The sequence below is a fragment of the Phyllobates terribilis genome, unplaced genomic scaffold (assembly GCF_046119375.1).
Source record: "Phyllobates terribilis strain yellow unplaced genomic scaffold, ASM4611937v1 Scaffold_11__3_contigs__length_659146591, whole genome shotgun sequence".
Classification (NCBI taxonomy): Eukaryota; Metazoa; Chordata; class Amphibia; order Anura; family Dendrobatidae; genus Phyllobates; species Phyllobates terribilis.
In genome coordinates, this window is record NW_027362771.1 from 174,893,138 (window position 1) to 174,898,209 (window position 5,072).

The following is a 5,072-nucleotide window of genomic DNA, read 5'->3' on the forward strand; positions in this document are numbered from 1 at the left end:
CCTTAACACACCTATATCCTTGGACCGTATAAGGTTATATTGTAGCCACAGAGGACAGGATATATGTGTCTAAAAAGACTAAGGCTCTGACAGACAATTTGGCTCAATGCAATGTAGACAGACATAGCCAGAAAGCTTCACATATTAACCTGAAAATTGCATGTGCTTATTTGTATGAGTGTGATCCGCATGTAGAAGGATATACCCCAACGACACCATTTCGCAAGTGCTTCTTCCCAGAGCCCTCACTGGACCGCTTGATGTTGGAGTCAGGCTTGAGCTGCAGGTAGTTGCCCGGTACTGCAGCTGCTGACCCCAGGGGTCAGGTGCGCAGACACAGATAGGACTAGGGCTCCGTTCAGACCAATAGGTTCTGCAGAGCGTTTACGGACACTGACTCGGGCTTCGTTCAGGTTCCACGGGTAGAACAGTTACTGACATGGAGACTCAAACAGGGCTGATTCAGAGACTGTTAGGACAGTCCAGATACATGGAATATTCGGATAGCCACACGTTCAGACATACGGGTCTCGGATACTGATTCTGGGACTGGCACATGGACCGGAGGACGGGGTTCAGGCACTGGCTGCTCTAGGACTGGGGGACGGGGTTCAAGAACTGGCCGCAGAAGGACCAGGGACTTGAGGTTCTGGACTTTGGCCCCACCAGGACCAGGGGACCTCACAACTTCACTAGTAGACTACACACTACCTAATGAAACTTTGTTGCTTGGCACATCCCTGTTGGGGAGGGTGCCTTTTAAACAAGATGCCTCCCAGCTAGTGGCTAGGAGTCATCTTGCAGGTATACTCTTCGTTAAATGCCCTCAGCCAATGGCTGGGAGGCATTTAGTATATGTACGTGCGCTGCCCCTTTAAGAGCAGGGGAGCACACTCACTAGGTGCATCGCTGGAAACTGCAGCGCACACAACACCAGGAGGCAGGGACCATGCCGCGCGGCCAGGGCTGTGAGTATGCCGGCGTCCCTGCATGGAGGGGGAAGGGGAACCATGCAGGAGTGGCGGCAAATAGCGTTACACATTGCAGACAGTGAAAGAGACACAGCCCTTGAACTACTGAAGGGTGAGTAAAGCACTTTTTGTTGTTGTTTTTCCCCTCTATGAACTGTACCTGTAGAAAAATAGTTCACTGAAAACAGGAAGATCTCATAAATATAGAAACCTGTGAAATCATACTAGCAACAAAAACAAAAAACAAAATAATTTCAGGGGTGCTGCATGCACACAAGACCCAATATCCATGAGTGTGTTTTTTTTTTCCCACATTGAAGTACATTCATCCTATAGTTGATAACACAAGAACCACTCACTTTGATTGTCACTAGAGAAAGGATATGCTTTAAAGGAGATTAGAAGTTGTAGCCTCTTCACACACTTTGATTATAGAGCATTTAGGATGCAATCGGAAGTTATACCAAAATCTAAATACACTACTCACAAAAAGTTAGGAATATTTGGCTTTTGGGCGAAATTTCAGGATGAACCTAAAGTGCACTCTGACATTTCAGGTGACCTTAATGTGACTGTCTCTAAACTTCTGAATGCACAAGTCCAACTGTTCACTGTTCTCTAACTTGCTGTTCTCCAACAAGGAGCTTAATGGCAAAATTCACAATAGGTGTTTGATCCATGAATCGCCCAATAAATTTTGGGGTTCAGTTAGAGTTGGTATTAAACAGTCCTCCACATCATGCTGTTCACATTTTGACATCATGAGACCAAGACGAGGCCTAACAAATGATGAACAGTACCGCGCCATTAACCCCTTTAAAGCCCATGACGTACTAATACGCGTCTGTGCCCTGGGCTTTAAGAGCCTGACCCGTATTAGTACGTCATCGCGCGCACACAGGCTGTGCGGGCGCGATCGCCGCCGCCGGGTGTCAGCTATGTGCAGGGAGTGGTCCCGCACCGCTCCCGGCACATTAACCCCCGCAATGCTGCGATCTAAGTCAATCACAGCATTGCGGTGGCAAGGGGAGGTGATCGGTATACTCACCTCCTCTTCCGGCCTCCAGCGCTGTCTGCCGCGGCTTCCCGGGTGTTGCCATGACGACCCAATGTTGTCATGACAACATCCGGGTCACCAGGCAGCAGGAACATTGTTTGGTCATGCACAGTGCACGACCAAACAATGTTCTCACTGTGCAGCGCTGACTGCCTGCATGGCACAGGGATGGTGCTCCATCCCTATGCTATGCAGGCGATCAGAATAAAAAAAGGGAAAGTCCCAGAGTGGGATAAAGTAAAAAAGTGTAAAAACTCCCAAAAAGTGAAAAAAAAAAAAAATAATAATCCACCAAAAATAAAAATATAATGTACCCATCAATAAATATTATTATGAAAAAAAAAAAGCAAACAAACACTAAAAGTACACATATTTGCAAAAAAGAAGCAAGACAAAAATATATCTCATACCCTACCATAATTATATATAAATGTAAAGCAAAGTTGCATAATAAATATAGGGTACTTAGTGAACTATTTTTGATCAAAAAAAGTATACAAGCCGTCCCACCAGCGGCAAGGTGACCCTAAATTGGGACGGTACCTATACTGCCTATATTAAAAACCTTACTGTATATCAAAGTTGAAGTAATGCATATAAAAGGGTAGACAAATAGGACCGGGTCCCAACTCCAGACCACCTAGGCCCGTGGTAAGCTACATATATACCAATCAGCTCAACAAAGGGCATGCCACACCCTTAAATTGCACAGAATGCAAACAAGTCAAAAAACTAGACAATGTGAACTGAGGTCTAAGATGGCAGACATACAAGAAACAGAGGCATGTTCACACTAGCAAAAAAGAAGCAAGACAAAAATATATCTCATACCCTACCATAATTATATATAAATGTAAAGCAAAGTTGCATAATAAATATAGGGTACTTAGTGAACTATTTTTGATCAAAAAAAGTATACAAGCCGTCCCACCAGCGGCAAGGTGACCCTAAATTGGGACGGTACCTATACTGCCTATATTAAAAACCTTACTGTATATCAAAGTTGAAGTAATGCATATAAAAGGGTAGACAAATAGGACCGGGTCCCAACTCCAGACCACCTAGGCCCGTGGTAAGCTACATATATACCAATCAGCTCAACAAAGGGCATGCCACACCCTTAAATTGCACAGAATGCAAACAAGTCAAAAAACCAGACAATGTGAACTGAGGTCTAAGATGGCAGACATACAAGAAACAGAGGCATGTTCACACTAGCAAAAAAGAAGCAAGACAAAAATATATCTCATACCCTACCATAATTATATATAAATGTAAAGCAAAGTTGCATAATAAATATAGGGTACTTAGTGAACTATTTTTGATCAAAAAAAGTATACAAGCCGTCCCACCAGCGGCAAGGTGACCCTAAATTGGGACGGTACCTATACTGCCTATATTAAAAACCTTACTGTATATCAAAGTTGAAGTAATGCATATAAAAGGGTAGACAAATAGGACCGGGTCCCAACTCCAGACCACCTAGGCCCGTGGTAAGCTACATATATACCAATCAGCTCAACAAAGGGCATGCCACACCCTTAAATTGCACAGAATGCAAACAAGTCAAAAAACCAGACAATGTGAACTGAGGTCTAAGATGGCAGACATACAAGAAACAGAGGCATGTTCACACTAGCAAAAAAGAAGCAAGACAAAAATATATCTCATACCCTACCATAATTATATATAAATGTAAAGCAAAGTTGCATAATAAATATAGGGTACTTAGTGAACTATTTTTGATCAAAAAAAGTATACAAGCCGTCCCACCAGCGGCAAGGTGACCCTAAATTGGGACGGTACCTATACTGCCTATATTAAAAACCTTACTGTATATCAAAGTTGAAGTAATGCATATAAAAGGGTAGACAAATAGGACCGGGTCCCAACTCCAGACCACCTAGGCCCGTGGTAAGCTACATATATACCAATCAGCTCAACAAAGGGCATGCCACACCCTTAAATTGCACAGAATGCAAACAAGTCAAAAAACCAGACAATGTGAACTGAGGTCTAAGATGGCAGACATACAAGAAACAGAGGCCGCCGCCGGGTGTCAGCTATGTGCAGGGAGTGGTCCCGCACCGCTCCCGGCACATTAACCCCCGCAATGCTGCGATCTAAGTCAATCGCAGCATTGCGGTGGCAAGGGGAGGTGATCGGTATACTCACCTCCTCTTCCGGCCTCCAGCGCTGTCTGCCGCGGCTTCCCGGGTGTTGCCATGACGACCCAATGTTGTCATGACAACATCCGGGTCACCAGGCAGCAGGAACATTGTTTGGTCATGCACAGTGCACGACCAAACAATGTTCTCACTGTGCAGCGCTGACTGCCTGCATGGCACAGGGATGGTGCTCCATCCCTATGCTATGCAGGCGATCAGAATAAAAAAAGGGAAAGTCCCAGAGTGGGATAAAGTAAAAAAGTGTAAAAACTCCCAAAAAGTGAAAAAAAAAAAAATAATAATCCACCAAAAATAAAAATATAATGTACCCATCAATAAATATTATTATGAAAAAAAAAAAGCAAACAAACACTAAAAGTACACATATTTGGTATCGCCGTGTCTGGGACGACCTGACCTATGAAACTGTCCCACTAGTTAACCCCTTCAGTGAACACAGTAAAAAATAAAGCATTGCTTTTTTGCTTCGTTTTTTATTTTTATCATCATACTGCCAAACAAAAAATGGAATAACACGCAATCAAAAAGACGAATATAAATAAAAATGGTACCGCTGAAAACGTCATCTTGTCCCGCAAAAAACAAACCGCCATACTGCTCCATCATCCGAAAAATCAAAAAGTTATAGCTCTCAGAATAAAGCGATGCAAAAAAATAATTTTTTCTATAAAATATCTTTTATTGTGTAAAAGCGCCAAAACATAGAAAAACGATATAAATGTGGTACCGCTGTAAACATACTGATCCGAAGAATAAAGCTACCTTATCACTTTTACCACACGCGGAACAGCATAAAAAAAAAAATAAAAAAAAAAAACAATTCCTGAATTGGTGTTTTTTGTTTATTCTGCCTCC